General features: G+C 47.3%; 1 protein-coding gene across 1 annotated transcript in view; it reads right to left on the bottom strand.

The window, feature by feature from the left end:
* Positions 1-14,590, bottom strand: part of SLC22A7 (solute carrier family 22 member 7) — a 387,518-nt gene that overhangs the window by 186,201 nt on the left and 186,727 nt on the right. The window lies entirely within an intron of this gene.

Here is a 14,590-nt window from a genome sequence, read left to right as displayed (position 1 = left end):
TATATATACACAGTATATATAAACACACACACCAAATGTTGGGCAAAAGACGTAGCATTTCCAGGGACAAAAAAAATCCAGGGACATACAACAAAATCTAGGGACTGTCCCTGGAAATCAGGGACTGTTGGCAACTATGCACGCACACACACACACACACACGTACAGATACAAGCACACACATACAGTCACACACACACACAAATACAGACACACACATACAGTCACACAAGCGCACAGACACACACACACACGTACAGACACAAACACACACATGCACACACATACAGACACACACACACATACAAACACACATACAGGCACACAGACACAGACACACACATATGTACAGACACAAACACACGCATACATACAGTCACACACACACAAACACACACATACAGTCACACACACACAAACACACATACAGTCACACAGACACAGCCAAACACATATGTACAGACACAAACACATGCACACACATGTAAAGACACAAACACACGTACAGCCACACACATGTAAAGACACAAACACACGTACAGTTACACACACACAGCCACACATATGTACAGACACACACACGTACAGTCACACACACACACAGCCACACATATGTACATACACAAACACACACACGTACAGTCACACACATGTACAGACACACACACGTACAGTCACACACACACAGCCACACATATGTACAGACACACACACGTACAGTCACACACACACACACACAGCCACACATATGTACATACACAAACACACACACGTACAGTCACACACATGTACAAACACACACGTACAGTCACACACACACACAGCCACACATATGTACATACACAAACACACACACATACAGTCACACACATGTACAGACACACACACGTACAGTCACACACATACAGTCACACATATGTACAGACACACACACATACAGTCACACACACACATACAGTCACACATATGTACAGACACACACACATACAGTCACACACACACATACAGTCACACATATGTACAGACACACACACATACAGTCACACACACACATACAGTCACACATATGTACATACACAAACACACACACACATACAGTCACATGCACACACATGTACAGACACAAACACACACATACAGTCACACATATGTACAGACACAAACACACACATACAGTCACACATATGTACAGACACACACACATACAGTCACACACACACATACAGTCACACATATGTACAGACACACACACATACAGTCACACACACACATACAGTCACACATATGTACATACACAAACACACACACACATACAGTCACATGCACACACATGTACAGACACAAACACACACATACAGTCACAGCCACACACATGTACAGTCACATGCACACACATGTACAGACACAAACACACACACATGTACAGTCACATGCACACATATGTACATACACAAACACACACACATACAGTCACACACATGTACATACACAAACACACACATGTACAGTCACATGCACACACATGTACAGACACAAACACACACGTACAGTCACACACACACAGCCACACATATGTACAGACACACACACGTACAGTCACACACACACAGCCACACATATGTACATACACAAACACACACACATGTACAGTCACACACATGTACAGTCACACACATGTACAGACACACACACGTACAGACACACACACGTACAGTCACACACATGTACAGACACAAACACACACGTACAGTCACACATACACAGCTACACACATGTACAGACACATGCACACACATATGTACAGACACAAACACACACGTACAGTCACACATACACAGCTACACACATGTACAGACACATGCACACACATATGTACAGACACAAACACACACGTACAGTCACACATACACAGCTACACACATGTACAGACACAAACACACACGTACAGTCACACATACACAGCTACACACATGTACAGACACAAACACACACGTACAGTCACACATACACAGCTACACACATGTACAGACACACATACACAGCTACACACATGTACAGACACAAATATACACACATGTACAGACACAAATATACACACATGTACAGACACAAATATACACACATGTACAGACACAAACACACACACATACAGTCACACATACACAGCTACACACATGTACAGACACAAACACACACGTACAGTCACATGCACACACAGCCACACACATGTACAGACACAAACACACACGTACAGTCACATGCACACACAGCTACACACATGTACAGACACAAACACACACATACAGTCACATGCACACACAGCCACACACATGTACAGACACAAACACACACATACAGTCACATGCACACACAGCTACACACATGTACAGACACAAACACACACGTACAGTCACATGCACACACAGCTACACACATGTACAGACACAAACACACACATACAGTCACATGCACACACAGCTACACACATGTACAGACACAAACACACACATACAGTCACATGCACACACAGCTACACACATGTACAGACACAAACACACACGTACAGTCACATGCACACACAGCTACACACATGTACAGACACAAACACACACATACAGTCACATGCACACACAGCTACACACATGTACAGACACAAACACACACATACAGTCACATGCACACACAGCTACACACATGTACAGACACAAACACACACATACAGTCACACACACACAGCCACACACATGTACAGACACAAACACACACATACAGTCACACACACACAGCCACACACACGTACAGACACAAACACACACATACAGTCACACACACACAGCCACACACATGTACAGACACAAACACACACGTACAGTCACACACACACACAGCTACACACATGTACAGACACAAACACACACACATACAGTCACACACACACAGTCACACACATGTACAGACACAAACACACACGTACAGACACACATACACAGCTACACACATGTACAGACACACACACGTACAGACACACACACGTACAGTCACACACATGTACAATCACACACATGTACAGTCACACACATGTACAGACACAAACACACACACATACAGTCACACACACACACAGCTACACACATGTACAGACACAAACACACACACATACAGTCACACACACACAGCTACACACATGTACAGACACAAACACACACACATACAGTCACACACACACAGCTACACACATGTACAGACACAAACACACACATACAGTCACACACACACAGCCACACACATGTACAGACACAAATATACACACATGTACAGACACAAATATACACACATGTACAGACACAAATATACACACATGTACAGACACAAATATACACACATGTACAGACACAAACACACACACATACAGTCACACACACACAGCTACACACATGTACAGACACAAACACACACATACAGTCACACACACACAGCTACACACATGTACAGACACAAATATACACAAGTTGCTCCTGGAGGCGGCAAAGCCTCTCTGCAAGGAGCTTTGACCACACGGAGGAAGAGGCCCTTTGATTGGTTAAAAGAAGGTTAGGGTGGAGCTGGGAGGCCATTATCTAAAGCTGGTCTGGGCAGGAAAAACAGCAGCCTGTTATTGACAAAAGGATTGTAAACAGCTGTAGCTGCGTGTCTTGGCTTCCGTGGAGGACTTGATGGCGCAGCTTCGTGAGGCGGCTGTGTCTAGGGGACCTAACTGGCTGGAGTCGCAGGTCCGTTCCTTGCTTGGAGTTCATCAGGATCCGATTCAGCAGTGTAACGGGCCTCTTTGCACACAAGGGGTTAAACCGCCGTTTAGTAGATCTTCCCTTCCAGAGACACAGGCACAGCTACTGCAGAACCCCAAACTCCCGAACTGGAACCTGCTAGCAGACGAACAGGAAAAGCACCCAAGCGGCTTATACTCCTGGCAATCAGTCTCTAACAGCCTACAGTAAATACCCCCAAAGACGAGACAAAGCACCGTGCTGAGGGTCAAGCAGTGAGCAGCCAGAGCTGTGGGTTTATTGTTCTTATATATACACATTAGTACCACCCACAGGGTTTTGTAAAACAACCAATAAGCACAAACAATACACTCAGACACCCCCCCACAAAATACTCCCCTCTGCCTGTGATACAATTACCTTACACAATGGGTTACAAAATCCTCCCCTCTGCCTGTGATACAATTACCTTACACAATGGGTTACAAAATCCTCCCCTCTGCCTGTGATACAATTACCTTACACAATGGGTTAATGTAATTATCACAGGCAGAGAAATACAGTTTTTTCCACAATATTCATAACTTTAAAAGTATACATCACACATACATAAAATCATCCAAATTGGTCCGGTGGTTCAAAACATAGATCGGAGTCCTTTGTGACCAAATGAAGCATGGCTTTTCTGCCCAAAACCAGTTCCACAGAGTCTTCTATCCTGGAGATAATTGGGAAGTAATCCAATTATCTCCAAGGACAGAGGCAAAACTCCATTGAACACATGGTAGCAAAAGACAATAAAATACATAAAAACATACAACTGTGCAGCCACTGCACAAAACAGGCACATTCAACATATCCCCAGATAGCCTAGATCTGAGCGCACCTTATTACTGAATGGCGCTCAGATCACACACATACAGTTCAATTGCCATGGAGCCAAAGTCTTTCACATAGTCTTTCGTTATACGAATGGGCTCCATGGCATAGCTATCTGGGGTATCACTGTCCAAATAGGGCAAGCACCGAATGACCCGGCCTTCATTTCCCTGCAGGGGAAAATCAAGCGTTTCAACATGGGGCCATAGTCTAAAGGCAGCAGGCGGGCAACCAGGCTCCTCCAATGCACAGTGGCGAGATTGGTCTCGTCACATCTCTGCCCTTTTCCAAACAGACTAACAGGGTATCTGACCTCCTGCCGGTCAGTGCCCTGGTTAGTCCAGCAACCCACCCATAAAACACAATCAGCAGTACAGCCCACCCACAATAAATGGTTACTATACCTGGGTAGAGGAGAAACTTGTCCATGTCCAGGTGCCTCACCACGGCTGTGCGAGGGACTGGTAGGCTGCCTTGGTGGGTTGCTGAGTGGGCAGAGACCAGCGGTACTCTGCCCTGGTGCCAGCGCTACCACGGAAGTAGCCTGGTGGTGGGAGGGGGAGACCGACTGTCTTCCCTTTGGCTAAACAGCCCTATTGCTGGGGGACAGGACCGACCGTCTGTTCCCCCTCTGCTGTAAGTGCAGAGACCACGGTCCCATCTGCACGGTTGTGGGGCTTACTGTCTCCCCTGGGTATGTCAAGCTGTCGCTGGGAAGAGGGGGTAACAAGCTCCTCTCCCATACATACTTCCAGCCGCGGGGGAGGGAGACCGACTGTCTCCGCTCCCAATACTGAGTCCTGCTGCTGGGGAAAGGAGACTAGGCTCTCTATTCCCTGTAACACACACTGCTGTTAGGGAGCAGGACCGACCGTCTCTGCCCCCGGTAGCTCAGTCTGCCGCTGGGGAATGGAGACTGGGCTCCCAATTCCCTGCAATTCACTCTGCTGCTGGGGGACAGGACCAACTATCTCTGCCCCCTGTAACTCAACCTGCCGCTGGGGAATGGAGACTGGGCTCCCAATTCCCTTCAATTCACTCTGCTGCTGGGGGACAGGACCAACTGTCTCTGCCCCATGTAACTCAGCCTGCTGCTGGGGAATGGAGACTGGGCTCCCAATTCCCTGCAATTCACTCTGCTGCTGGGGGACAGGACCAACTGTCCCTGCCCCCTGTAACTCAGCCTGTGGCTGGGGAATGGAGACTGGGCTCCCAATTCCCTGCAGGACTGGTGGAGAGACCTCGGTCCCATCTCCACCGGCCACCTGGGGTCCTTCCCAGTAAATATCCACAATATCTTCCCAGCTGAATGGGTCTGGACCTGGGTCTGTCACCTTGCTGTCCTGCTGAGCCTTCCCAATGGAGTGGAAGAGATTTCAGTAGTCCTGCTCCAGTTCCCACTCCAGGGTTGCTAGGTGAGCCAGGTCTTGCTCTACCTCACGGGGGTCATCCCAGTCATGCCTAGCCTCCCTCTCATAGAAAATGTCCTGAAGTCTGGTCTGCGCAGGGCTCCAGAAGTCAGGCTCTGCAAAGGATTCCCATAAGCCAGGACCATCAAACTCCTCTCCCTCTGGCTTGTCATGCTCAGCTATATACTGTGTCATATACAACCAGAGCGCCTGGTAGGCATCCTCCAGCCATAGCTCCTGCCATACCCGTGCTCTAGTTCCTTCACCTATTCTTCCAGGGGCTGCTCTCCCAGGAAGGGCATCCACAGGGCCACTTGCTTAGTGCAACCGCTGCTCTTCACTGGGGAGACTCTCACCCCGCTGGTATTGTACATTATCCAGGGCCTGGTACCAGATGCCTTTCCTTAATGCATCCCGGCCATCCAGGTCCTCCTCCTCGTATAACACTGTTGGTTCCATTCTGTTGCTTTTAGGGTCGCTGTACTGGGACCCAACTTGTAAATCCCCAAAATGGTGTCTCTTGTAGCTGTCCTTCTGGCTGTGGGAACGATCCCGCTGCTGCCATCACTTGTAACCGACCTCTTTGCACACAAGGGGTTAAACCGCCGTTTAGTAGATCTTCCCTTCCAGAGACACAGGCACAGCTACTGCAAAACACCAAACTTCCGAACTGGAACCTCACGAATAGCTGCTAGCAGATGAACAGGAAAAGCACCCAAGCGGAGCGGCTTATACTTCTGGCAATCAGTCTCTAACAGCATACAGTAAATCCCCCCAAAGATGAGACAAGGCACCGTGTTGAGGGTCAAGCAGTGAACAGACAGAGCTGTGGGTTTATTGTTCTTATATACACATTCTTACACATTAGTACCACCCACAGGGTTTTGTAAAACAACCAATAAACACATACAATACACTCAGACACTCCCCCACAAAATACTCCCCTCTGCCTGTGATACAATTACCTTACACAATGGGTTAATGTAATTATCACAGGCAGAGAAATACAGTTTTTTCCACATTATTCATAACTTTAAAAGTATACATCACACATACATAAAATCATCCAAATTGGTCCGGTGGTTCAAAACATAAATCGGAGTCCTTTGTGACCAAATGAAGCATGGCTTTTCTGCCCAAAACCAGTTCCACAGAGTCTTCTATCCTAGAGATAATTGGGAAGTAATCCAATTATCTCCAAGGACAGAGGCAAAACTCCAATGAACACATGGTAGCAAAAGACAATAAAATACATAAAAACATACAACTGTGCAGCCACTGCACAAAACAGGCATATTCAACATATCCCCAGATAGCCTAGATCTGAGCGCACCTTATTACTGAATGGCGCTCAGATCACACACATACAGTTCAATTGCCATGGAGCCAAAGTCTTTCACATAGTCTTTCGTTATACGAATGGGCTCCATGGCATAGCTATCTGGGGTATCACTGTTCAAATAGGGCAAGCACCGAAAGACCCGGCCTTCGTTTCCCTGCAGGGGAAAATCAAGCATTTCAACATGGGGCCATAGTCTAAAGGCAGCAGGCAGGCAACCAGGCTCCTCCAATGCACAGTGGCGAGATTGGTCTCGTCACAAGGAGCACCAGGCAGAAGTCATCCAGGCGTTCCAGGCCTCCGGTCCGGCTTAGTCCTGATGGTGGTAGGCGTCATGGAGGTGGCAGGAAGAGCAGCTACATTTCTGGTAAGAAGGTGGTTTGTCCTGGGTCCTCTGAGGCGGCTGCAGAACAAGCGGATCCTTCTATTGGAGCCCCTGTGGAGAAGTCGGTCAGCGGTGATCCGGAGCTGAGTGCCTGTTCCAGGTGGTCCACCAACTGTAAAGGGGGCAGTCCTAAGGTGGCACACGGCCTGCGTGGGCCTGATTTTGTGGGGGAAGGGCCTTCTGGGAAGCAGGGTAGTCACGGTCCGGATGGGCCTTTTGTTGATTTTGGGGGGGTGGAGGATAGCGGGAGTGAGGGGGAGGGTGTGTGGGCCCCTGGCCAGGTTTTTGGTGTTAGTGACAGTGTAGTTTTAGCTGAACCCCCTGCATTTGGTAGTAGTAGTCCTAGGACCCTGAGGGAAGCCAGTCTGGGGATTATAGTAGGCCCTCTGTTAGGAGGCTTGTGGATGAGGATTATGGGTCTTGTGAGGAGGAGTTTGAGTTAGATGCTGGGGTTGTTGACCTTTATTTAAATTCATTTGAGGAGGTATATGTCCCCCCTTCTCCTGGTGCCCACGGCCGTTCTGTGGTTCATTTTCAAGGTATTAATAGCAGGCCTTTTTCTGGGGTTATGCCCGGTGGCCAACGGCCACCTCCTGGGGGATCTGTGTCTTCAAGGGTGGTAGAGGATGTTGATGTGGGTGCCTCACATGTCAGTTTTTCTTTTTCAGGTACTAGTTCTGCAGAGCAATGGCCAGTGACTCAGCTTGGTCCACCCTCGGCGGTGGATGAGATTGACAGCCTTGAGGGGGATTTCTCTGGCCTGCACGGCTCCTGGACAGAATCTATTCATTTGGAGCCTGATGACAGCATGCAGCAGGAGGTTCGGCCTGTTGGCGGAAGCCAGGTGAGGCAAGGGTGTACGGCCGAGGTGGTGGAGTCGGCCAGGGTTCATAGTGGGGCCAGGATATATACGGCTGCCGCTAGGGTGAGTAGGGGGGGGGGGTAAAATGGCTGGGTAGGCCTGGGGACTATGCTAGTACACCAAGGGGCAGGTCACGGAGACGGCCAGTGACTGACGTTGCTTGGTCTGGAGGTGGGGCTCCTAAGAGAGGGAGGGGTGGTTTTACGGCTAGGGTCTCTAGCCTGCACAGAGGGGGACTGGGAGGTAGAGGTTTTCTTCCCCTGGATATGTGTTCACATGCTGCTGTTTTTCAGGATCAACCACGACAGCCGGATCAGCCTGGGCTGGCGGCTGCCATAATGCCTGAAAGTGAACAACGGACAATGGAGCAATGCATGGGTGGGCTCCAGTCGGCGCCAGTCAACCTATCGAGAGCGCAGCAATTGGCGGAGGCTTTAAAAGGTGATGTGGGGTTGCTGAATGTGTGGGGGAGGGAAGTTGTAGGGGGGTGTGATCGTGGAAGTGCACATGATTCGGTGGCAGGTAGGGTTGTAGCTGGTTTGAGGGAATTGTTATTGCAGTTGGAAACCCCCCTAGAGCTTCTGTGGAAAGGACCTGCTCCCGGTGCCTGAGGTTTTGGGTGCGCCTGTGCTTGGTAGGGTTGAGGCGAGTGGTTCCCTTCCCACAGCCCCTATTGTCATTAGTGTCCCTTCAGTGCTCCAGGGGACTGTGGTTGTTGAGGCACCAGTGAGTGTTCCCGTTAAGCCGGTCAGGGGGACTGAGTTGAGGGTGGCTGACATGGCTATGTCTCAGTCTTGCCTCTGTTCCATAGGTTCCTTGGGTATGCACCTGACATCGGGGGTGAGGGAAAAAATATATAAGAGGGAATTTATTGAGTTGTTCTCCCTTCTCCCACTTGAGCAGTCTTTTGAGATGCCTGAGGACTCAAAAAAGGATGTTGCTAAGAAGGAGGAAGAAGAGCATAGAAAGCGGTACAGAAAGTTGCCTAAAACTTTTACCAATTGGTTCCAGGCATTTGTGATATATGCAAGTGTATTTGCTGGTAGGTTCCCAGATCAGGGTGAGGCATTGTTTTGTTACCTGGATGAGGTTGCGGCTGCCCAGAGGACATATGGGGGTATTGCCTGGTGGTCTATCGACGAACAGTTTAGGCAGCGTTTGTCGGTAAAGCTGGATATGAAGTGGGTTGACCAGGACATGGGGTTGTGGCTCAAAATTATGACTCCTCTAAGGGCCTTGCAGTCCTTTCGGTCCGCAGCCGGTGGCCAATCTAACAGTGGGTCACCGGCGACAGTTAGGAAGGGGTTTTGTTTCTTCTATAATGACAAATTTTGCAAATGGGGAACCGCGTGCAAGTTTAAGCATGAACCACCCCTATGCTAAGTGTTTCCACAAGGGTAAGGCTAACGGGGCTGATGACGCGTCTGACAAAGGGGGTAACTCCGGTGAGGTCAGGCATGATGGAGCCTTGGCTCACCCTGTAGGCTAGGCGGTAGGGTTGTCAGGTAGAAGGCGGCTTTGTTATTGCACAGCTTCCAGTTTGGTTTTGCCTTTCCTTCTAAAGGGGGCAGTGGTATTTTTCGCAGTAATTTGAAATTGGCTCGTTTGTGGCCGGAGGTGGTGCAGGACTAGCTCCAGAAAGAAGTATCATTAGGTCACATGGCGGGTCCATTTGATGGTCCTCCCGTTGGTGATTTGCGGATTTCTCCTCTCGGGGTTGTTCCGAAATGGGAACCAGGAAAATTCCGGTTGATCCACCATTTGTCTTTTCCCAAAGGGGAATCAGTGAATGATGGTATTCCTAAGGATTTGTCCTCGGTCAAGTATGCTTCTTTTGATCAAGCGGTTAGCCTGGTGAGGGAGGCTGTCCTTTTGATTGGTTGGCAAAAATTTAAATTGAAGCAGCTTTTCGTTTGTTGCCAGTTCATTCAACTTCGCATCATTTGTTGGGTTGTTGTGTCGAGGGTCTGTACTACGTTGACCTGTGTCTGCTTATGGGGTGCTCCATTTCTTGTTCACTCTTTGAGTGTTTCAGCACATTCCTTGAATGGGTTGTCAGGAAAAGGTTGGGTGTTTCGTCACTGGTGCACTACCTTGACGGCTTTTTGTTTGTGGGTCCAGCTGGTTCGGGAGACTGTAAATGGTTAAGGGATGTGTGTTACCAGGTGGCTGCCGAGTTTGGTGTGCCCATTGCTCTTGAAAAATCTGAAGGTCCTGTCACATCCCTCAGTTTTTTGGGCATCACCATTGATTCCGTTAAAATGGAATGTTGGCTCCCCAGTGATAAGGTTTCTGACCTTTTGGCAATCATAGAACAATCGTTGTTGGCAAAAAAGATCACGCTACGGGAGCTTCAATCTCTGTTGGGCAAGTTGAAATTTGCCTGCAGAATTATCCCGATTGGGAGGGTTTTCTGCAGGAGATTGTCTTTGGCTACTGCCGGGGTTGTGAAGCAGTATCATTTTGTTCGGCTTCCTAGGGAGCTTAAGGACGATTTGAGGGTGTGGACGCAATTTGTATTGGGGTATAATGGCTCTTCTTTGATTCAGAAGGAGAGGGTGTCTAATGAGGAACTTTGGTCTTGTGACTTATTCTGCTGGTGGTTGTGGTTTCGGTGGTTATTTTGTGGACCATTGGTGCGCTGCAGCGTGGCCGGATGATTGGTCATCTTTGGGTTTGGTTAAGAACTTGGTATTTCTTGAATTGTTTCCGATCGTGGTTTCTTTGTTTGTATGGGAATCTGAGTTGGCCAACCGGTCTGTGGTGTTTTTTTTTTGTTTTTTTTTGTTTTTTATATATTATATTCTTTTATTGAGATTTGTAGCAAAAACAATACAAAGAGTATGCTCAATCACAGTGAGAATAGGGTAAAAATATAAACTTCTTAAACAGACCACTCTAAATAAATTAGAAGTACACTGGGATGCATACATATCTGCGAACGTGATGAACAGAAGTAACTGACACCTCCATTTCCTATTACAAATTCTCTGTATGTGTACCTCAGGTAAACTGATATCTCAAAGGAAGGAGATTTAAAGTAATCATGAGCAATGATATAGGTATGTGAAAATATATATCAGGGTGGGTCCAGCTGTGGGCCCTAGCATGTGCTTATAGAACATATCAGCGGGTAAACACCGCTTAACACTGAATAAGGGAGGGGGGGGGGGAGGGGTTCAAATTAGAGAGAAACTTGGGTTCTAATGGTGTATATATTCTACAATGACAGTTTCTGTTTTAGCTTATGTAGGCAGGACATGTCTACTTTCAATACATTAAATACGCTTATAAACATAGGAGAGCACCTGAAATGTAAATATGCAAATAAAGATCTGGGAATAGGGAGAGAGAGCAATATAACAATACCGTATGACATTTGTCCTCTACTATATATTCTCGACAATTCAACACCTCAGACGTGGGAGCACTATTAGCAACGTGGAACCACGCCACTACCAGATTAGGTATTAAGGCATCATGGCTCTCTATCATAGGTATAGCTATACGATTAGCAAGTTAAATGAAAAGGCTTAAACTCTATTCTGAGGTTCTTGATAGATAACCTTACAGTCTAATAGAGTATCACACACTCGTGTGACAAGCTTGGAGCTACAGCCACTGAATAAGATAGAGCCAGTAAGGACTGTCTAAATTATGAATTTGCAGTAGTATACAGACATAAGTCTCAAGACAATAGCAGGTAAGATAACAAACATCATTAATGCAACAGTAGATAAACATCTAAGTAGAAAATGAACACCAAAAATAAATTGGAAATCCCACATCATGAGATATAGTAGATATCAATGTTCCTGTAGTCCACTATATCCATTATCGGAGCATATCCAGAATGTCAGCCTATGCCCTCCTTTAGTAATTGAAAGCCACAGTTAATAGGGCTTATCTTTCCTCTTTCCTTCCAAGTCCTTGAGGCACAATGCTGTAAAGAAAGCAATAGAAAGGAGCAATTGCCAGGGATAGTGATTTGCTATAGAATGTGGCTTTTAGAGGGCTCTTATTGCCCAACAATAAAATTGGGTGGGCTCTTCTATGTTGAGCATGAGATGGAGCATGCCTGAGTTGTAGTGTTGTGTACTTATCTACAATAGCTCGGGTCACTGGCCCCGCCACGATCGTCCGCCTCGCTACAGGGTCCAATAATGCTGTAACAGCCTCAGAGTGCTCGTCCAACTTCCCATCCGGATGAACACAGAGGGTCCCGTGAAGGTAAGTCTCCTCAGCCCGCACAGAAGAAGCCTTGGGCCCAGTAAGAGACTGGGCATCAGGCATTTCCACAGGATCTGACAGCAGCATGTCACACCCATCTTCCACTGGCCCAGGGAGAGAGACTGATCGACAGTCCTCATGGCTGGGTATGTCTGGTGTTCAAGTCCATGAAAGGAGCATATGGTACAGCAGGTTGATAAATTGAGAGTCCATAGCACGCTCCAGCGCAGAAAGTGCAGTCCAGTATGATGTGTGCGTCTGAGGGTTTCTCTGTTCACTTTTCCCCCAAGTAACCCTATAATGGCAAAGCAGGTTTCTTTTCTCATTCAGTATCCTCAGAGACAATTAAGGATCTTAGGTATTTAAGTCAAAAGTAAATTTTTTATCAAATAGCCCCTATTAATGAAATTTAGAACTGGGAGCTCTCCCAGGTTATGTCCGGCTGCCCGGTCGTGGTTTTTTTATTCTGACAATATGGGGGTGGTTTTTGCTTTGAATACTTTGACAGCATCGTCTCTTCCTGTATTGAGATTGTTGAGATTATTGGTTCTGAAATGCTTGAGGATGAATGTCTGCATTAAGGCCGAACACATTCCAGGTGTAAGTAATTCTATAGCAGACTCCCTATCTCGTTTTCAGTGGCAGCGTTTTGGGGAGTTGGCTCCGCAGGCAGACGTAGAGGATTGTCCGTTCCCAAGTTTCCCGTGGCGGCTTAGAGTGAAGGACTGGCTGGACTGGTGAAAGCTTCGCTAGCGCCAGGTACTTGGGAGTCTTATTCCAGGGTGTGGTGGGAATGGGAAGCCATGTTGGCTTCACGGGGTATCCTGGAGGGTAGCAATAATCTTATTGGTCCCTTGCTGGAATGGATGTGGAAGTGGGGGTCCTCTAATTTGTCTTGTCTTCTTCCATGATGGATAGATATTTGGCTGCATTGGCTTTCCGTTTTAAGCTTTTGGGTTTGTGTGACTTTATCAAAAGTTTTTGTGTCCAAGTTTTGAAGGGTTTGAAAAAGGGTTCCAGGTGTCGCCTTACTGATGGTAGGCGCCCGATTATGTTCTTGTTGTTGCAACATATTTATGATGTTCTATCGGTGGTGTGTTTGTGGGATTTTGAAGTTTGTTTGTTTGTTTTGATTGGCTTTTGTTTTTGCCTTCTTTGGGGCTTTTAGAATTTCAGAGTTGGTTAGTAAAAATTTGTCTTCCATGGGAGGTCTGAGTTTTTTTGATGTGTCCCTGTTTGTTTCCAAGGTTGAAATATTTTTAAGGCAGAGTAAAACGGACCGGGGGGGGGAGGGCCGGATGGTTTCCCTTTTTGCGACTGGTTTGAAGGTTTGTCCTTGGAATTGTTTGAAGATTTATTTGGGGGTTCGCCCCTTGGTCGGGGGATCGTTGCTGGTACATCAGGACAGTTCTCCTTTGTCACAGTTCCAGTTTAGGGCTGTCCTTAAAAAATCATTAATAAGGTTGGGTTTCTCTGTGGTTGATTTTGGTTCCCATTCTTTCAGAATCGGGGCTGCAACTGAGGCTTCAGTTAGAGGCTTGTCTGAGACAGTGGTTAAGGGCATTGGTAGGTGGGGATCTGTGAGGTTCCGCCTGTATGTCTGTCCTGAGTTGGTGGTCTGATGGGGTTTTTTCCATTTATTCCTATTTCTGTGTTCTAGGTTTGGAACAGGTATGGTTGGTCGGCCACTCTTTTATTTATTGGGCACGAAGAGTGGCTGCG

The sequence above is a fragment of the Bombina bombina genome, chromosome 4, assembly GCF_027579735.1.
Source record: "Bombina bombina isolate aBomBom1 chromosome 4, aBomBom1.pri, whole genome shotgun sequence".
In the NCBI taxonomy this organism is placed as follows: domain Eukaryota; kingdom Metazoa; phylum Chordata; class Amphibia; order Anura; family Bombinatoridae; genus Bombina; species Bombina bombina.
The sequence above is the reverse complement of the archived record's forward strand: the minus strand, read 5'-3'. Positions and strand labels throughout refer to the sequence as shown.